General features: G+C 31.6%; 1 protein-coding gene across 2 annotated transcripts in view; it reads left to right on the plus strand.

The window, feature by feature from the left end:
* The first annotated feature begins 1,200 nt into the window (after positions 1-1,200).
* LOC148622232 (myocyte-specific enhancer factor 2C-like) overlaps positions 1,201-22,937 on the plus strand; it is a 67,082-nt gene continuing 45,345 nt past the window's right edge. Inside the window, exons 1-3 of one of the 2 annotated variants that reach the window (XM_088571920.1) lie at positions 1,201-1,991; positions 2,215-2,304; positions 17,025-17,135. The gene's annotated coding sequence lies outside the window, so the exon portion shown is untranslated. Of the gene's footprint in view, positions 1,992-2,214; positions 2,305-17,024; positions 17,136-21,891; positions 22,044-22,937 lie in introns of those variants that run through there. The other variant, XM_088571922.1, reaches the window with a different exon arrangement.

Consider the following 22,937-nt stretch of genomic DNA (forward strand, 5'->3'; position numbering starts at 1 on the left):
ATTCGCGACAAGAGGCCAAAATTGATGTGAATGCATTATGCAAGCTGAAATTATCTTTTCAGGACTTTGAGTTATCTCCCATGGAAGTCGTTCTACAGAATATAAGCATTGAAGACGACGAACAAGACTCCTTGTGTGGAAGTTTTAGTACAGGACATACTTGTGTGAAAACTTAGCCTATCTGTGATAATAGAATTAGAAGTTTGCAAGAGTTATAAATCTTTACACATTGAATAAATGGAGCTCAGCAGATGACGGGTCGACAATTGCCCACATAACACATTATTGTCGTCGTTCGACATGTCTTAAGCAGCATCCCGTTCAATAATCTGATAGGGATTAGTGGCGGATTGTAGTGTTTCACTCTGATTGAGTTCCAATCAATATTAAAGGGAAATATTCGAGAATGTTTAGGGGGTTAAGCATTTGCAACTGCGCATTATGTCACTGGTTCAGCTTCATTTGAATTACAAGTATATAGAATATGCGTCAATCATTTCATTTTGTCGCCTATATGCATATTACTGATATATAAAACAAAACAAAAACATATTTACTATTTGGGACAACCGCAACTACATGTCCTCGGTATACCGAATATTCCAGTACTATTTTCAGTAAGACTGCGGCCAGTAAACTCTGGTTGTACCTACACATTCTCTAGATTCCATAACTGGATTGTCTATATTCTTGACAATGCCATAAATTTTGGTTCTGCGTCACTATAGGAGAATGTAAGGTTAATTGGAATTTGCGGTGATAATTGGATCAGACGCGATCTCCGGATTTGTAAGATCTACGATACCAGCGGATTCTTAATGTCAATTATACAACCAAGGATTTGAACGGGCGCTGGTCTAAAGATTTAAGCCTTGTATAGGAGACACATAGAAAGAACTCCTGGCTTTGTTTGTGGGCTCCGACTTGTCATTTAAAAGTTGTTAGGTCTTGCCAATTTCAGTAAAGAAATGACGCACATTATTACATTAAAATGCGCTGCATGCTTATCTTCAATAATTTTGAATTCCATGTCACATTGGTTTTTGTTGTTTATTTTGTGCATAGCGGCAGTATTTAGAAACATATTTAAGCAAAGCCTTTAGCATTCCATTCTTTGTTTTTATGATTTTGTCTGGTTTTTCGTGAAACTGTTTTTAAACTAGTAAAAGGTACGATTGTTTTAATTACATTACTGTTAGACAGTAGACCTTTTTTACTTAAGTCCACTTCAAGTTTCGAACATAAAGACTGTATTGTTCTTTTTCCAAACCCCCTTTTCGAAGTTCAAAGAATCGGACACAACTTTTCGTTATTCATTTGTACATTAATTACATTACCCTTATGAGCACGAAAGTTTAATATTATTTTGGTTTTACGTAGTTTACTAAAACATAAGCACCCTAAACAAGGACTACGGTCCCAAAATTTGCGCAAAGGAAAACACGTGTCATGTATATATGAGACTAGATCAGGATCCCTGTTGAATTGAGACAGTCCACAGTCGTTTATAAATATCTCCAATTTATGCCTTAAATTGATTTAGGAGGAAGTCTGATAATAACGGCAAGTTTAAAATGGATTTATATTGATCCAAAAAATTTATATATCATACGGCTGAAGGTGAAATCAGGTCAGTGATGACGCAAATACATAAACACGCACTGCCTATCTGGAATGTAGTCTTACTCAAGACGAAATAGTTTCCACAAAAACAATACCCATCGCTGCTATTGTACGGTTAGAAACCCACTGATGCTTGAGTGCATGCAGTGTCTTTGGCAACAGCAGCCGATTGGTATCATCTGACTGAGTTGTGCATCGGCCTTGTCAATCAATCCGCGTAATAATACGCTAGTAACGATCAACCTATATATAAGATATAAATGTGTTTTCTCTTTCCTAAAATAGCATATCTCGTCGAATTTAGTGACAGTCTCTAGCAAAAATAGAAACACTGAGGCTATTTTGGTTTTAATGATATAAGAATAAAGGTAAGTTATTTACATTTTTGATATTATGTTTAAATTACATTGCAGTTTCTAATTTTTGGGCATTAGTTCAAGAACATAGCGAATTTTCTTAAAGCCGATAATATGAAGATTTTAGTGATTTTGGAGATCTTTACAGTGTCTTTGGGTCGAGTTGACATAGTTGTGCACCTGATCGTGTATGATGGTAAAAAATGCATTAAATGGCACGTGCATTATCTTTCAGGCATACCAGAGCTACAAAGTTGTGCCTGCAAAATTCGTCTGCTACAGTTCTTAGATCACGAACATCATACATCTGATATAAAACATATAGGTAAGTCTTTGTGTATTAAAGCTGTACAATATTAAACACAACTTAAAAACATTTTACAGAGGTGGAAACGTTTGGAATTATCTGATTGCCGCAATTAAAGCCATTACGACTACAAGACAAAACTCGGGTCAGAATAGTCTGAGAAATAATTGATGTTAGTCAACTTAATGAAATTGGATAGAGTTTGCGTCATCAGCACGTCAAAAAGAATAGGTTGTCACTAGCAACAAATTACCAAGGTAATTGGTGCACCTTGTATCGGAAGATCGGCTTGAAAATTGACTCTGGTAGTGGAAAAATCGTTGACAACTGGTAATGAGAACCTTCCTAATCTAAATGTAGTTCGGAACAATCAATGCTATTCCAGATATTTAATAAAGGTAGAAAAACCAAGGACAGTTTGGTATTTTATGTAGGTTGTCTCCCTTTGAAAATCTCTAATTGTCAAATATTCTTTATTTTTTATGTATATCACTAATCAGTAAAAATATTTTTTTGACATTGAATTAGATTGAAAGATTTCTTGTGAAAATACTGATATTTTCTTCAACCTTTTATCTAAGAGCGGAAATAGTCGATGATTTTCAAATTCATTCATACCTAATACTTATTCCTAAACGTTCGGTGAGCTGCATCATACATCGACCATAAATTGAAAAAAACTTTGACATATATAGGTATAGCAGAATATTGGCTCATACAAATCAGAACTTTTGATACATTTATATGCTGATACATGTTTCAGAATTCAGCAACTCAGAGCATCAATGTTGAGAACTTATGCCTTTTTAATTTCTTATCACCCATGGCCAACAAAGATATGAAGAAACACTGTAACACTATTGTCTATCTATGGCATTCTTGAAAACACCCTGGAATAATTTACATCCTTTGGAAAGATTTTAACAGTAACAGAACTCAGTTAATACTTGATTACCGTTTAGGAAATTTTATAACTGTGTTGCTTTATAAGATAATTAGAGGATGCCCTCGAAATCGCGGTCAGTTGAGCAAAGTGTGGACACAGTACTAAATTGAAGGATACAAATAAAATGAGTATTGTTGTAAAGGATCTATGATCATCTACCAAACATCAATGGTGTACAGTTTTGTTCATATTGCTTAAGTGGTTTAAGAGGAGTTGACAATTAATCTTTCAGGAGGACTTTTGACTCAGAATTATTTTTTTTTGTGTGCGCAACACACAAAAATATGTACTTTTCTAACGCACGTAAGCGAATATTTTTTGTCTTTTTTTATTACTTATTTTTAACTACTTCTTACCAAAATTATCTTTTCTCCAAAGTCAGGATTGAAATATTTTTAACAACCAAAGAAAAAAACCAAGCCCCCTGGAAGTTAAATGGTGCGTTTCATATCCTCATGCCAATGCATTTTTCTGGAAAAGTTTGTTTAATCTGGGACTAAGAAGCTGTTTTATTGGTCCTAGGTTTAATTTGACCCAGGGGTATGGGAGGAGTTTATGTTTTACAACAACGATAACAACACAGACACACACAAAAAGAAGACTTGAAAAGTTGATATGGCCCGTTGAAGTAAAAAAACAAACTCCATTAAAAGACACTTGCAATAAACAATCTGACTGCTCCAGACATGCGTTGCGTCAATAACATATTTTTGCAGCGAGGGATTAATTCTAGATTAGCAGTCTCAATCTGCAACTCTGGTGCTATTAGCTGGTTATCCAGAGGCTTCGCCCAAGTTTTCACTCCATGGCCAGTGGACAGCAAGAGAGTAACCTTGATTTTTATTTTATTGAGAATTCTGCTTATGTGCACGTTATAGGGGACCTACTTGGTCTGGTTTAAGGGTTTTAACGTTTTTTCATTGTTGAAGACCCTCATACAACATCAAGACGCAGAAGAGGCATTAAAGCCCTGTAGATATTGGTTATTTTCAATGTATTGTGCGAGTTTTTTTTCAGAGGCACATTCACTCCGTAACCACCCTTTTATATGTACATGTATATACAAATATGTGATCAATCAACCCCAAACTGGGACTTTTTAAAAAAAAATTAACGTTTGAATAGGCTAAAAAAGTCAAAAGGGGACTTTCTAGCATATTTTGTCCAATTTTTCTGTGAAATTTTCTGTTAGTTATGCCCAATAATGCTTTCGAGTAGGTTATCAAAGTGGTCGCTTGCTAACTCAAAAAATGTTTTTTTTATCTAGCTCAAAATTAAACTTGCATGTATTTTGTGCTTAACAACTGTACAAAGTTTTGTTTATCAAATGGAAAACGCCGGGAAATGAGCGGACAGACAGACAGACACTCAACTGAATTTTTATGCATAATAATAAGTGTGGGCTTCATTCACACTTTATCCGAACTGTGCATTTTGCTTGAACAGTAGTTTTTATTATATAATGTAATAAAAGGACAACTACATCTACATATATACTATAAACTTTTCAGACTTGGTACTATGTTTTTTAAGTCATTCTAAATGTGTGAAAATGTCATTTCCTGTTTGTTTGTGATTAATGCTTCAGTTGTTTTTTTGTTGGTTTTTTTTGGGGTAGGGGTGGGGTGGGAGGGAAGGGGAGCTGGATTGAACACCCTTTAATTTTCTGGAGGTTCTGCTCCACACAGTTAAAAGGTGCATAATATATTCTTAAAATTCAAATAATTCATTATGTTATTCAAAACGATGAGTAGGGGGGTTTACCAGTCATGCCAGTTTACACATAAAAAGGGGGAGGAGCCGGACATCGGGCACAGATGTTTACACATAGAAGGGGAAGGTTTATTTCAACACATTATATGTCTGGACAATTTTGAAAAAAATGGTGGATGTTGTATAATTAAATTAATTAACGTACTATACTCGTGTAACACATGTACACATGATCCGGACGGTACGTCATTTGAGCATTTGTGAAGCGTATTATAACGCTAGGACCAATGACAGTCTCTGAATTAGGATATTTTACTAAAAATTCACATTTTCTGTAGAAAAAAAGATTGTTTTAAAGACAAACTTAAGAAGTACAGACCACTACATTTATACCTCATGTCATAAATGTATTTGATCTTGTATGGTTTCAGAGGAGTTCCGCTCAAAGAAATCGGTCTCTTTCTTTGGTAGTATAGATAGGCTAAAGGTCAAGGTCATAGAATAAGATTTTTACACACTGCTTAGGGCTATGATTTCCATTGCCTGGAAGTTAGTTTAATAAGAAAATTTAGAATCAATCGACGGGATTAATGTTGGGATCTATTTGCAAACTATCTTATTAAAGTTCATTTGTACTTTGTACTCCTGTAATCCACTGTTAGAACCCAAACTTTCTCCATGCCTAATCTAATCTAACTAAAAATCAATGTCAGAAATGGTTTAATACTTCTATGAACTGAAATTGCATTTTGACAACTTATGATGTCTGCACTGCTCAATTGAGAGAAATCGCAGCTGGAGTAAAAATACATTATCAAGGATGCAAAACCTGATAAGTTTCAATTTATATTTCAAACAGCTTAACATAGAGTAAAATAGATGTTGAGGATGAAAGAATAATTGTTTTTAAGTCATGAGTAGATGGAAATGTGATCATGGTTGGCTAAAAATTTCACAATCGCTGCAGTTGATCTTAGTATGATTTGTTCTTTTGAATTGAAATGTTTACTGAAGTGTGACATAATTCTAATTTTATGCAACTGGAAGTGTGGATTTATTGCATGAAGAGGTTATAAAAGTGTTAATGTTTCCATTTATGCCAATTTTCAAAAGAGCTCTTCAGAATTCTGAATTGAATAATTTTCTCAAATAGTTATTAGTATTTGAACAGTTTGAGGGAGATGGCACTAACGACTTTCATTTAAATGACTTTTTAACCTTTTACATTTTATCCAAGAGGAATCAAGTAGCTGAAGTGATCTTTCTTAAATGTTGCCTCATCACCTAAAGACAAGGTCATGTGTGACTGAATTTAGCAGCCTACTCCTTTAGGTACCAGATATATGCTTAAGATTTGTACACATCCATGTTGTTTGGACTAATAGCTGAAATCTTTCTTTTTTGGCACTGACTGATTTAGTCATCTATGCAGATTTTGAGTTGTTGTAAGATTAACCACCTTAGGGAATCTTCCATCTGTTTTACTTTTCTTGCAATTTGAACATCACCTATATTGCCATCAGCTTCAATCACATTTTGATATTTTATTACTGTCGACATTGATAAATATGAAGTCATTCCATGTAAAAAATTTGAGGAGCAATGTTAGGATGTATGACCCCCTGAAAGCTGAGTTCCAGTAAACGTATTCCCTTCTACAATGTAACAGTGAAAGACATGAGAGCTAGTTTAAAAAATCTCGGCTTATGTGCCATCAACAAATTTGATATATATACTAAGATCTTTTTTCAAATTAATAACATTCTGGTGTTCATTTGTTCCAGAATATTTTCAGTCATATCTATAGTATTTTGTTAAAAGTTTTAATTAATTATTTGTTCCACTCCCACCTTCAAACTTATGACACTAACAATACCCTGGCCATAGACAATGAAACATGTCAGACAGCAGGCATTTAGCCTGATCAAAATGGTTTTTAGTATTTTTTTCAAGTAGTCATCTTTTTGTTATCAAACAGGTTGCATCATAATGCTGATTTTCTAACTAGTCATGTTAGATGCCATTTGTGTATCCAATTTTAGCAAGTTGTCTTTATTTGTATAAATGTGCTCTAGATATATTCCATACATGCTGACATGAGTGCACAACCATGCCTGTAGCGAGATCTACATGTGATATTCTTAAATGATCACAAGATTACTACCTGGTAGATATTAATTTAACCAACATTGTAAATCAGCTACTATGAAAAACTTCCGTAATGTTTTTATGGAGATTTTGGAAATACTAGTCTGTTTTTGACACTCCTTGAGAATAACTGCTGGTTCATCTGTTACATATTTTTTGCATCCTGGCACAGGTTGCATTTAGATATGAATCTATTTCATGAAAAATTAAAAAAAAAATGATATTTTTGTATTATAATCAGTATACAAAAAATATCAACATGATATGCTATCTACTTTATAAGCATTGTTTTTATTTATTAAAATATTGAAGGTACATATATTTATCTCTATTCTGAAATATGTTCATTTCCTTCTGTTGAGGTTGTTGTATCTTAGTTATATTCACTGTATTCATTCTCATTGTATTTATTATGATAAACTCACTGAATATGGCCACTTATACTATAAATTGTTTCTTATGGACTTGTAGACTTTGTATAACATTTTCCCCATCATAAAACGGGCAAAAATTTATTATAGTTTTTATCATTAATGCCAGAATAAAGGATTTGTGTTGTAAAAAAATATATTCATATACATAATTATGATGTAGTACTGCCTCCCTCATGATTTAATGATATTGAAGTTAAGAATCATATGTTTTATCTCAAAATGCTGTAAATTTATTACATTCAGTTATTTATCAAATAGATCACAATGTGTCAAAATGGGATTTATATTTAGTATGTTGCAAAATATTTATAAAGGTGTTCCCCAAGGCTCAATATTTGGACCAGTATTATTCAACATTTTCATAAATGATTAATTTTCCTTTGTTAAAGACAGTACCCTGTATAACTGTGCAGATGATAATACATTGTCATACTCAGACTGTGACATTGATGGATTAATCACAACTTTGGAAAACGAAAGTGATATTTTAATAAAGTGGTTTAAGATAATAAGATGAATGCTAATCCAGAAAAATTTCAGGCTAATGCCATTAGGAGAAGAACTAAAACTAAGTATTTAAAATTCAATTTGGATGGGAACAAAATTATTTGTAAAAATGAAGTGAAGCTCCTGGATGTGACAATCAATTATCAATTGAAATTTAATTCATACATTTCAGATATATGTAAAAAAGCATCAAGGCAGTTAAATGTACTAAAACAAATCTGAAACAATAGAAGTGATATTATTAATAAGAAATCTCCATTATACCATCATGATGTTATTTCATTAGCAAAATATTAATTATTCTTTTAGAAAAGACAATATAGCAGAAGTTCTAAGGGTAAGAATAAACAACTATGAATTGCATTCAGAAAGTTATGCTGGGGCCATACTCTGGAATGAGCTGCCTAAAGAGGTTCATGCGTAGTCTGACTTAATGCAGTTTTAAAGTCTAATTAACAACTGGGATGGCAACTCTTGCAGATGTGGCTCCTGCGGATCTTAAACTTCTTTCTTTTTCTTGACTTATTCATTTCTATCAGTTCAGACATGGTTGATTAAGCATTTATTTAGCTTACACATGTGATAAATTAGGACTTAATGCTTGAGTATGTTTTGATCCCTTGTGCTGTAAGTATGCTAGCTTCAGCTATGTACATGCTAGACTTACTGTCTTATGTGTGTGTGTCTTACATTTATTTTGTTTTATATGTCCTATTGCATGCACATGTAGTGTATCTTATGTTTTATGTGTATAATATGTTTTGTTTTATTGTAATTATTTATTTTGGTGAAAAGCTCGATATAGCTTATGTTTGTATGTTTACTTAAATCTGACTTAAATAGTTTCTTAGTCTTAGTCTTAGTCTTAAATCAGACTATAATTGTCTAGTATTGTTAAAGAACATTTGAAATTTAGGTTTCATTTTTAGCACATATGGCCTCAATCACTTGGCATTGTCATTTGTTAACAATTCTTGTCTGAAACTACTTGACAGATTTTAATGAAAGTTGGCTTGAATGTACCTGGTATTCTGTCTAAAAATTGCATCTGGATGTTTTTTATTCCTGAAAACATGGCTGTCAGGGGAAAAAATGATGTTTTTGTGGTTCTAGCAATTGTCTTGAAAACCGTAATAGATGGAAACAAGGCCTACAAAAGTTTGTTATTGTGATGAAGTTTTAAGATGGCCCTTGAAACACTAGTCATTTATGTGGTTTTTATACCGGCCACAAGTAGTGGTGAGATATTATGTGATACCCTTGGAAAAAAATTTGCACTTGTGTGTCTGTCTGTCTTTCAATCCATCCACCCATAGTTTCCAGACGATAAATTGAGAACATATCAATTAATTGTTTTGAAATTCTTAACAGTTGTTAAGTACTATAAAATACAGGTTAATTTAAATTTTCAGATAAATCCTTAAGAATACTTTTTGACTTTTTTCACTGTTTACCATTTACCATGATGACCTGAGAACAGATGTAAGAATTGCTTTGAAACTTTGAATAGTTGTTAAGTACTATGAAATACAGGTTAAATTTAGTTTTGAAAACCCATGGGCTGCCTTTGGCTGATATTTATCATTCTAGTTCTGTTGTTTCTTTGACATATTCACCATTTTTACTGGTTTTAAATCCTACATTTATGTATATAAACAATGTGGTAGGGTGTCATTTAATCTCTCATCATATATCCAATTTTTGGCTTATACTTTAAAACCTTATCAGGTAGGGAAAAGGTTTCATATGATATATATATAGAATATTTTTTTATTCCTGAGGTCAAATGTTAATAAGGTGAGAAATGAGTTCCAAGTCAGGACATATAAAGCTTCTAGTTATTTGAAACAAATTCTGGAATTAAAAGATAAAAAAGTTTAACTCATTTCTTGTTTGAACTGAAAATTTTGTTTCAGAAATGAGAAAAAAATTCCATGTAAGAAAAAAGTGTTTTGTTTCTTTAAAAATATTCAGTATTCAATAGATAAAGTTTTTGACTGGCAGCTAGAAAATTTTTAATTCAAAGGTATGGTTTTCCTATATATAACTTTTTGCTTAGTGTTGTTCTATTTTGTTTTGTTACAGTGTGTTGTCTTGTGTTTTTTTTTTTTTTTTTTTTTTTTAATTTTTAAAAATTTGTTATTTCATATATTATTTTTTAACAGGATGATGGGTCCTGGTAGCTATTTCAAATATTCTTTTCTCAGGAGATTTCCTTACATTGAAAGTTAGGAACAATACTGGTAGATATAATTGGTGCTGCTTGTATATCTGTATAAAATGCTCACCCTCGCCACCATCCTTGTGTTAAGGTTAAAGGCTAATTGTTGAATCACTGAAATGTCTTATTCTTACAGGACAAATGTTTTCAATGGACAAATACTCTCAAAGGGTATTTAATTTCTCCAGCCCATGATCTTTTAGTCACACGAAAATTTTGTAGGATTATTTGAAGAAGGGTTGTTCACATCTTTCAAAGAACATTGGCCTTAAAATACCTTATTATGTGACCTCTGGGTCTGTCAAAACAAGTCGACCCTCCTAAATATGTAATGAATAACCAAATGTTTCTTAACCAAACAAAATGGAGAAAAGGCATTTTAAATAGAAACCTTTTGTAAAAAGACAATATTTAGTAATGGCTCGATGACAAATAGATACAAGAATCGGTAAAAGTAGATGTACTCTATAGAAACTTTATTGGCCAGTGACCGAAATTTATAAAAAAAAATTACAATGAATTTCAATTTAATTTTATGTTTTAAAATAAGTTCATGCTTGAAATGATACATGATAAATCGATTTAACGTTGTTGTAAGTTAGAACATATAATATATCAGATAAATCCAGGCTTTATATTATGACAGTAGTGGTATGTTTTCTCATCTAATTACAGTGTTTAGTGAAAAAGTGTAGGTCTTGCAAATTATACTCAAACTGTATTGATTTTTGACTTGTAGTGTTTGGAGCCATTATTATTGGAACCATGTAAGTTGATTTGTAAAGTATTGTATTCCTCTTAATTTAATTTTGTTTGGCAGTATTGAAATTTTATAGTAATGCAGTCATTTCTATCAGGTTTAGGACATCGTTACGGCTTCCTCTCTTGGTTAGAACGGTAATTGCATTATTTGCTTTTCCTATTTTTTTGGTTTTTTTTATGTCACAATATCTTGACTTTCTGTGTTTTCAGTACTCTTGGAGAGTAATGTTGAGATATTGAGTTTCTTTTTGAAAACTGCTGGAGTTAATTGATTCTCCTTGTCATCCAATAGTTTCTTACAATTATTATTATGTCACATATAATTATAATTTTTTTCATCTTCATTGCATAAAAGGAAAAATAACTTGTAGAATAAAAACGAATTCTCTATATTCCTTGTGAATCAATGTAATGGTAGACAGTAAATCCCATCCATCACACCAGGTCCATGCTACCAGATTTTAGTGTAGTCCAGGCTGCTCATTTACTTCTGTTTTTGTGTTATTATGGTTATTTAATGTCCACTGTTGTGTCTGTATAATTTACCAGCTGTTGTGTCTGTATATTTTGCCAGCCTAGTGTTTATCCTTGAAATATATTCTTTTGGTTTCCCCTCGATATATTTGGTTTCCTTTTTAACTCTTACTCCACATTGTAGTCCTACTGGTAGGACATTAACACTGGACAATGTACTTTAGCTGTATTTTAGTCCAGCTTTCATTTCTAATATTGACAATTGTTGTTATCTCATGACCCTAACATCTCTATTTGACTGTAATAAGTTAAAACAAAAAATAATAACAACATTGAATTATAAATGATAGGTCAGCTGATTTATTTAGGATTTATTTTTCTATATCAGAGGTTACAATCTTGGACCTATCTTAAAAAGACGAATAAGACCTCCTTATAGAAGTACTAATGCTTCATTTATAGGTGCTAATAGAAGACCTGGAGTTGTTTAAAGTCTCAACACTGGTTTTATTTACTTGTTTTTCTTTACAGTTGTGAAGATAAATTAACAGCTATTCTATCTGTGAAATGATTTGACATTTAAAGTTGACCACTGCTTTGATCTGCTAGTCCTTTCACTTGACCAATGGCTCTTTCTATTGTCAGGTTATATCTTTAAAGTTTTATTTTATTGTCATAGGTTGAGCACCATTTGTTGCATCTTACGCCTTGCTAATGAAAGTTAACAATACATTTTAATAAAGACACGTGGCTATAACCATTAATTAGCATCTTCACATTGATCCACCCGTTATTTCATGAGTGAATGATTGCTAGCGGTTTCTCTAGGTTGTCGATTAAAGTTATGGGCCATCTTTAGTGCAGAGAAATTAAAGAAAGTGTTGTTTGAATAATGGTGATTAAAATTTTCGCAATGGTCTGACCTCTGGTCATGTCCTTTGACCACAAGTTCAGGACAGGTGCAGTCACTGCATCACAAATTTTCCTTTTATTTTAATAATTCCTTGATGTATTAATATTTCCATGCACGCATCTGTCCATATTTTAAATCCCAATGTTGGTCTGCTGGTCTTATCAGGAGATAATGTGAGTTTAATGACATAGGTTAAATTTAAAATGGACATGATAGTTGTGAATTTATTTTGGAACCTTATGGTAAGGGGGTACTCTGTGTTCCTAGCTGATAGCAATTAATCATGAAGACATTTTCATTATTTTTTGCTAAAAAGCTTCTGTCAATTATGATGTGTTTTTGGCAGAAATTGTGGTCATTTTTCATAACATTAGCATGCATGACCAAATTTTGTCTGTCTATGATTGGTTACTGTTTGGTCTGAAAAATATTTGATTCAGCATGATAATACTTAAACATGAGGTAGGGTCATGAATTTAAAAAGAATATATATGCACAGACATACTGAAATAGATGATGTTTGTTTTTTTATTTTGCTTAACCCTTCAGTTACTTGAAAGCTGGGTTTGGGTGAACAATGAAGTACTTTGTACTCTATCTGTCAGATTGAAAATAAAAAGACATGGGGATGGAAGCAACATTCTAATTTAGAGATTTATCAGATTGTAGAAACAAAGCATTTTATACTGCCTCAATTACAGATCATATTTTTTTTTCAATTTTTAGAACTAATGCAATGAAATACATTTTGTTCAAAATTATTGAAACATGCTATTCTTTGTTAGTTATAATTATCTACCATATTGATATAGAATGAAATGTTTTATTTGTTCATAATTATGCAACATTTTTGTAATGCATTTTCAAGTTTTAAAATTCATGAATTTAATATGACTATTTTGTTTAATAATAGTGAAAATAGTGGATTTAAATTATGCTGTTTAAATTTTAACAAATAAACACAACATTTAATCAAATACCCCATAACATATTCCACAATTTCCACTCTGTTTAACATCAAATTGATAATCAACAGAATTTTTGTGGGAATATATTTTCATGATTTTTTTTCTTCCTTGAGAAATTAGTGAAAATAAATTTTCATTAGTTTTGGCTTGCATTGTAGAAATGTTACTCTGAGTAGCTACCTCATATGATAGGAATATAAAATAAAGATATAGATCATCCTTATACAGGGAGACCTGGAGAGACTCATAGAGCCTGAGGTAGACAAACCACTGTTAAGAAGATTAGAAGCCAATAAGGGGTAATGAAAATAAAGATTTATTAGGAGATAAAATGAGCAAACCAGTATGGAAGGTCCTGGACTTTTCTGACTTTGAAATCCATGGACCACTTGAGAAAACTAAATTCCTCAGTAAAGTATCAATGTAAAGAGTAAAAGATCCAAGATCTATGTAATTAAAATTTCAAAGATTCTAAGTCAGAAATTGAAGGTCTTGGACCTTGAACCATCACTAATATGAACACTGTTATATTAAAAGAAATGATGAATATTTAGTAAAGATGTAACCTGTTCTTATAGAATTATTGATTAAGTGGTTCCAGAACATGAGAACTTGTGTTTCATGAAACATATGATTATCTAGGTTCAAACACATTAACTTTATATTTCTCAGTCAATGATGTAGAGTTGGACACAATTTAATCTCCATTTTAAGTCTATGCATACTTGCTCATAAAATTGTACTGACTTGAAAGTAAAGGTTAATTTCTATGAAGCCATTTTCTCATTTTGGTTTATATTTTCTGATGAGCAGGGAATAAAATTGATTTTGTCCTCCAAAGTTATGCTCATATTTTGATCAAGATTACTAACTACATTACAAGGCCATTTATAATGTTAACCTGAGACTTGTGTTTATGTAAGATAGGATCATTTTTGCCAAAGTATGCTGTTTCTCCATTTAAAAAAGGAATGGAATGAAATCTAAATACACTACCTGTAGCTTATTTCAACTGAAATAAAATGTACTTTATTCTCTATACATGATGTATACCAGGTCAGTTTGCAGGTTTCCTGAAACAGGGGGTTGAGGGGGACCTGGGGAGAGGGTTTTTAGAGCGGGGTCCCCTGCCAGTTAGAAATTTTTTTAAAAATGGAAAATTTTTTTTTCAGAATTGGGTTTATTATAAGGTAATGACATGTATATTAAATTTATTGAAAAAATGGAAAAATTCTATTTCTCTCTTACCCTTTTTTGTGGAAAGGGGGATAGGAAAGCAACCAAGACACCCATTCCAAAAGCCATGCATACAAATTACATACATTATGTGAAGGAATCACGTTGAGATTTATGCATGTGTATCATTCAAAGAAGTATTGCATCGAGTAGTTAAACAGGTTTATGTAACCACTGGATGTCGTGATATCACCATCCCCAACAGTTCAGAGGTTTGATTTATGCAGTCATATCAAACTGCACCCTGTGAAGCATCTTATTTATAATTTGATGAGTTTTGATTGTATTGCAGGCAGAGATAGTGTAGTCCCCGAACATACACCACATAAGTGCTAAGTTATATATATATAACAGTAGTCATTTTTAATAGAAAAAGTCCGTAACATCACATTAACGTGACTTCGTGTTATATGCATTGAGAACTGACTTCATATTGAAATTCCTGTAGTTTGTTCATTTTGATATATAAACAGAACATGCTGTTTTACATGTTAAGAATATACAGTATTCTGTTTTGTTTAGGTTATACATATCAAAAATTCTGTTTTTATCAATTTTTAACAAATTTAAAGTGGTTTTTGTTTATTGTTGATACTTGTATTGTAGGTTATTTTTGTGGTACCTAAGTCTTGTTTTCGTAAAAACAAATGTCACTCTAAATGGCGTTTAATGATGAAATAAATTTGTTTTTGAGTTTTGTATCAAAATACCTCGTGTTGCCGGTTCATACCTGGAACTTCCCTACTATTTCTGAACAATACACAAAAATATATTTCAAATGTAATTCCTTTATATCATTCAATACATCTTTTATAACCTGTAAATATGTGTTTGGCAATTTTCCATCTCAATTATATTCTCTCATTTCTGCAAATAAAATGAAAATCTAGTCTTCAAATGAACTGAAGATTTGAGGGACTCCTTTTGGGATGTTTAGTAATAAATCAGCTGTTAGGGAATGAAATTTTTGCAGTAACGTGCCAAGAAGCATTAGATGTGCTAAGCTTGTTCCTTTTTTATACAATTATCAGTCAAAATCTCCATCCTATCATCATTATTTTAAGATTATTAAACAGGAAGTGAAAAGCAGTGATTTTACCCAAGTAAAATTGGCGGGAAAATTCAAATTGATAAAGAGTGTCTAGTTATGAAAATCATAATATGTTGATCAAGGAAATTATTTTCGTAAACTGAAATTAGTTCCATTTGAGTCTAATTACAGTGTAGAATAATACTCTGTTGAAATACTTTCGATGTGATCGCAAATTAACTTTTGGACACTGGTTTAAAAAAAAATGGGAACAGGGTGAAACAGAAAACAATTTGTAAATGTGTGTAAAGTTATACACTGTTTAACTATCAGTTACAGTTTTTACTTCAGAAATCAATAATATCGATTGACATTCAGTTTGTACATATTAGGTAAATCAGTTCTAAATAGTATGGGAAATGCAAATGTATGATTATTGTTTTATTTTACATCATGTAATATTTTAAATCTTGTCCATCTTAAAATTTTCACAAGAATCAAAAACCCCAGTGCTAACAGCACTTTGATTACATCTTTTTTTTTGTGTTGAAAAAAAAAATAAGATTGAGAATATTCTTTCTCTAAAAATTTCTGACAATTCGTGAAAAAATGTCAAAAAATTTATACCTAATGACTAAATACAATTGAACAAAGATCATTAACAAAACATTCGAATGTACATTGATATTACCTCAGGTCAGAATGACTTAAACTTTTTAGAAAACTAAAAGAAAAAAGGAAAAACTTTTAAAGCATACATACAATAGAACCAATATAATATATATAAAAAATGAAGAAATTTGAAAGACATTGATATGTTAGTGCCCATTTGATTTTACAACTTTTACCTTTGAAACATAATTTCTTACAAATTACTAATGTCCAGTTACCTGGTTTCTGATTAGGATTCAAATTGATCCATCTGTCCCGTTAAAATTACGAGAGGCATTGTTCAAAAACCTTTATGGTCATCAGGTAGCCACACCCACTTTTAACCACATCTGCAGCCTCAAATTTGACTTGTTGAGGCTATTTACAAGTAAGGTTTGGAAAAATCTAGAGTGTTTTTTTCTGTGTCCTTGTTAATTGGAAATACAGTTATTAATTTAGATTTAGTAAGTGAGGTATCACCAAGTTATGAATAATTATTGATGTTAAGGGCCATTAAGTGCCGATGTACTTTGAAGTTAGATGTATTTTTTCTGGTAATTGTACAGAGAAAATTGTATTTCAACTTGACTGTTGCATTTAGGCTTTATTTTCAATTCACAGATTATACTAATACATTTTTGTAGTTTCTTAATGGAGTTCTTCAAGTTGCTCTGTTATGACCAGAGTTTCAGTAGTATATATATTTAGTTTTAATTATGTTTTATTTCATTTTAGAGTACTGATGTCCACTAGTAGATCAATTTAGAAGATTTAGTCCTTTTGGAAGATACTTTCAAGAATAGGATCAAAGTTGAAATTATCAAGTTCTGAACGGACTTGATTCTGGTGAGTGGATATTGATGTATTGACATATTTAAATTCATATATATTCTATTGTACACACGTCCATTAATGTTTACGTTCATGAATACTAATGTTTGTTTGAATATTGTTTGAGTGTTAATGGTCTGAAAGTTTTCAAGAACAATGAGAGTCTGGTATTAATTTGTTTAGTATTTGGTAGGATATGGGACTTCTTTCTGGAGGCTGATTTTGGAATACAAGCTCTACTTCTAAATACTATTAACACATACAATTTTTGCCATTGCTAATGTTAGCTGTTCTGTTGCATGGACATAATTGGGGTATAAATTTTTGTAGTTTCGAAAAATGATAAGTGTTATATATAGTGTTAAAAGTCAATTTAGCAGGTAATATTTATGTCCATGTTATCATTTTGACACTTGGGTTTCATGCAATAAATTAAGTATTACTTGATTGTTCTTCATTAAATTTCATGATATTGTTCAAAACCACAAGTGGACAGTTGGTATTGAATTTGAGGGTTATGGCATCAACTGTTTTGGAGTTAAGGGCTTAGAAGGGGACCAAAAACAAGCATTTCACTGAATTTAACTACCCTATATATGCATCTAATAGAAGTACATGGATGTTCATAGTAATGTTCCACAATATTCGATACTACAAGGGTTGTACTGGGATTGGGGGTTCAGCGATACTGCAATGGTTGTATTGGGATTGGGGGTTCAGTGATACTACAATGGTTGTACAGGGGGGTTCAGGTTTGAGCCTTTTTTGAGGACTAACAAGAGACCTGAAACAAGCATTTCTCTGATGTTTAAATGATAATTATAGTAAAATGGGTTGGCTCTCTAATATTGTACCAGAAAGTGTCATTCTTCCGATGGTAGGTTGTATTTAATTTTGGTGGTTATTTTTGGTTTTTGGAACCATTTAATTTTGGTGGTTATGACTGGAACCATTTAACTTTGGTGGTTATGACTTGAACCATTTAATTTTGGTGGTTATGACTGGAACAATTTAGGAATTGATAGCCAAATAGTAAGTAACCACTTCATTTCTGGCTAAATTCTTATTTTGTAGCATATGTCTAATAAAGCTGCACCATCCCCAACAGTTCAGGGGTTTGATTTATGCAGTCATATCAAACTGCACCCTGTGAAGCATCTTATTTATAATTTAATGAGTTTTGATTGTATTGCAGGCAGAGATAGTGTAGTCCCGGAACATACACCACATACTTGGTTTTGTCTCTTGGTTTTTTTAAAGTAATAGTAAACAAGAACGTGTGACATTCTCCATCATTTTACCAAAAGAAAAATCAAAATTAATATCAAAGCAAAAAAATCCACTTTGTGAATAGGTTACCCACCTTTTAGTTGGTATTAAGAATGGGTTTGCCACAGAAGCTGTAAAATGTGTTTACCCTTCAATTTGAGGTGGGGGCATCAGTTGTGATGTATATAGTGTGTGGCTCAGTGTTGAGGTATACATAATAATGTGTCAGTAGGGGTTTTGATGTGACGCAGGTTCCCTCTGGCTCAGTTGTAAGGTGTTAAGACAGGAAGACTTTTAATATTGTAAATAATATGTGATGTGAAATTGGCACTTACTGTCTTAACTTTGTTGACCATGAAATTGTTCTGTTTAAACATTTAAAATCTTATTATAAGAACATTTAAATAAATGTATAGGCAATTCATGGACTACAATTTTTCAAATGTTTTTTTAAGACCTAGCATATTAATGTTAAACAAATGTAAATGGTAAATTTTAAAAATTGTTTATTTTGCTGTTGTTCTTGTATGTCTAGACTACTCAATGTTAGAAAACACTCATGTCAAATGACAGAAATAAAAGAACCCCCTCCTCCAAAAAAAACAAAAACAACAACAAAAACAACAAAAACAAAACAAAACCAAACACAAAAATGCCACAAAAAAACACAACAAAACAAAAGCTAAAACAAAAATGAAAAATATACCCAGAACAAACAAAATAAAAACCCTTAATGGGAGATCATAGTTTTTTTATAGTGAAACAAAACCTATTTCATTTAATAACAGTTGATCAGAAATCAATATCTTTAATAAAGTTTTTTTTTCTAATGTTTTTACATGGTGTACTAGTATTACATTTTATAATAATTTAATTTGAATGTGTATTTCTCATCTGGGCAAGATAGGTTGTTTTTCATTACTTAACTTGGTACTGAGACATCATTAATGTTGATTGGTCGACAGTCCGTAATTAAAAAAAAAATCTTAGCTTAATAAGGCTTTGATGAAGAGAAATATCTTAATTTTGACTTTAATCGATTAGAAATTAAAATATATGGATTATTTTTCATTTTTGACCAATTTATGCTTGCATAACCTAGTAGAATATTAAAAACAATCCTTAAGTGTTAATGTTGATCTTTGAATCATCAGATATACATGTATCAGTAATTGCAAGATTATCACTTTATACAAATGTTTTGCAGATCCACCCTTTTTAGCTTGTAGTAAAAGTATTTATGGGTGGGTTCTATATTAAACAGCTGAGTCTTATTTATCATAGTGATAATTAAAAAATACAAATTTATCAAGCATTAACCAATATCTATACAAGATGTGTGCCTGAATGATTGTCTAACCTAGGTACAGCCTTCTAAATCTTCTCTTGGGTCAATTAAATTAGATGACCTTGAATAGCCTCTATCAATGACCTTGATCAGTGGAGATGGTATGTTAGTTGATGTTTGCTGCCACCTCAGGGCAGAGGAGAAGTATAATATGTAGTGAACATTTTACAATAACATGTTCAACAACAGTGGTTCATTGATTTTACACCTGTTTCTTTCTATATTGTTCTGTTGTGTAGCTGGTTTTCATTTAATTTGATGGAAAATCAAATTGATGCACAGCATTATCTCTGCATATTTTACAATGTAAGGTTTGGCCATTATTTGCACATTCATCACATCAACATTTATAATAATTTTTTAAACCCAATTGATATATATTTTGAATACAACAGATGTTCACAAACCCTCAAAAATGTGTTTTCTATCATATTTTACAGGCAACTGGCTTAAAATTTGAAAAATTCAAACACTAAGTTTTATTGAAAACTTAGTGTAGGAAAACTTATAGTAGTAAGAGACATTAAAATCCACTATGATTATCAGCATATGTTTCCCTTTGGTGTGTCTTGGTGAGTTTTTGTTTTTCTGTGGAAGTTTAGACAGATAACTAATTATTGCAGGTTTTTACCCCATGTATAATATAGACATCATTTTACTAAGCCTTGGGCAACTAAGATCATACTAAAGTTTGCCAAGCTAGATTGTTATTCCTTGGATCTCCTGTTTTATATGACTGCGTTTTTCTACAATGATACTTCTTGTGATTTTTTCATGCTTTGCATTGCTGTAGCCAGAATTTTAGCATTCATGGATATGTTCTTGCTTTTTCTTTTTTCTTCTGTTTACCAAGAATAATGTACCACAGTATATTGTGCAATGTGCTACTAGTGATGTTCCCTTCCCTGGGTACTGGAACTTTTACAGACAACTGACTGTATGACCTGCATCAACCCTGTAAATAAAATCCCTACATCAATGGAGACACTCCTATTTACTTGAATGAATTATTTTTTTTTCATTTTGAACATTTTGACTATGTGACATGTGTATAGTTTAGATGGAAGTTCGGATGGAGATGATGTAGTTCTGACCTAATTCAGATTTTCCATAGAAAATAGCACTCTAAAATTACATGCCTATTACATAACAGATTTTTTTGTTTCCCTCATTTAAAAATAGTTTTGATTTGAATCTTCTTCATATTGGAAAAAACCTCAGATATGGCTTAATATATCTTTTCAAAATATTTTATTGGGGTGGCCTGTCTCTCCTAAAACAATATAAATACTAGAAAGTACTTATCAAGTTCAAACCATGAATACAATGTTATACCTTGTAGAAGCATACAAATTGTACAAAATTTTTATTTGTTATAACAAATCATACTAATGCTGACCATTATGATGGAAATTATTTTTTGAGATTGATAGGTCCAGGACTTTTTGGCAGCCTAAAAAAAAGTTCCACCTGAAGAAAATAAGAGTAACTGAAAAGTATTAGAGGTCAAGGACCTAGTTAGACGAAAATCAATGGCCTTGCGTCAGAATTTGAGAGTCCCGGACCTTGAACCAGTGGTAATTTGAATGAGTATGATGTGCACTGTACTGGTAATGTTTTGATAGAGCTACATTAGTACATTGGTAACCAATCTTAATAGACATGATATTGTATTTACTAAGCATTAAGGAGGTAGTGTTTTTAGGAAGCAAATAAATAAAAAAATGAATTAAATAAGACATGCAGAAAATACACAGTGTCGACATACTCAGACAGGTATTTGCTGTTTGGGAATTACCGTGAGGTGAAATTCTGAATTGTTTCTCTATCAATTTCTATATTTTTTTTCAGCTGTGTTATTTTCTTTCAAAACAAAATAATAATAATATAATGGATAATAAAGAATTTTTACAGGTTAATTACTGAAGACACAATTTTCTACTTATAAATTCACATCTGTTGACAGGTTGAATAGACATATGTCACCTAAGTCATCCTGACTTAATGGTTAAAGTAATATATAATGAACTCACTGGGCTACCTGTAGATTTAATACAGGTATTAACATCCAAGGATTTAATCCTGTGTACTTTGCTTCAATGAGTATCGTCCTAAGGTTTTCTGCATGTGACGTCACGACAAACTAAGTGTCAGTTTATGTCTTGTAAACCAGAATAAATTACAGGTATTTTTATGTCATATGTATACAGGAGCTATAGAAATATTGTACAGGAAAATAACATTCTGTGTGAAGCTTCATTGCATACTATAGGGATTTAACTATTTAACAGATAGTTAAAACTTTGGTAAGCATTCTGTTTTATTCTTTAATTTAGGAATAATACAATATTCATTAGGAGGTACTTTATATGTTTACATTTAAGTCTGAGCATTGACATTTGTCAGCTATGTAAGGTAATATTCTGCATAACTTATTATGAATAAAAGCCCTGACCTAGCACATTTAAATGAGATTTGTATTTACCATTTGACTTTGTTATGGTGTAGTTTAGTCAAATAGCAACACCTCTTTACAAATTTCTACTTGCTGTGAAAAACAGGAAGTCATATTATATTTTGTCCTGTTGTATTTTCCTGGGACATTCTTTCCTTTGCACTATTTTAGAAGTTCTATTCAAATGTATTTTTGTCTTGTCTTTCAGAATTATGATAGAAACAGTTTGTTTTCTTCTTTAGTTTATGCATCATGAATAAAGCTTGCAAATTGAAGAATATTCTAAATAAGCACTGATGTAAACATTGCTAAAGTTGATTAAATTAAGTAAAATTGCTTTCTCTAAACAAAGTTGTATTTGTAAGGCTTAGTCCAGAACTGATTGCATTCAATGTTTTCAGAGCCTGAGTGTGTCAGATCCATCTACCAGTACCTTAAACCTGTTTATATTTATGCCTTTTCAGTGTATTTTAGAGGGCACCTGAGTTTTCTTATATTAATTTTAAATTAATTTATTACCCTCACAATGGAATCCTTCCCTTTCTGTTAATTATTATGTTAATTTCCTGCAGTAATGAACAAATAAAAGCTTGGGGATCCCTATTTTTTTCTAGACCTCCTTACTTAAATATCTGGATTTTCTGCGGAATGTATTTAATGGTTAGGCCCAAGAGGACAGTATTTCGTAGGTCAAATTTATTTAGTCTGTTTCCTTATAATTAAGTACTAATCTTAGGTAAGACAA

The sequence above is a fragment of the Perna viridis genome, chromosome 3, assembly GCF_037379345.1.
Source record: "Perna viridis isolate PV_CMFRI_1.1 ecotype Kerala chromosome 3, ASM3737934v1, whole genome shotgun sequence".
NCBI lineage: Eukaryota > Metazoa > Mollusca > Bivalvia > Mytilida > Mytilidae > Perna > Perna viridis.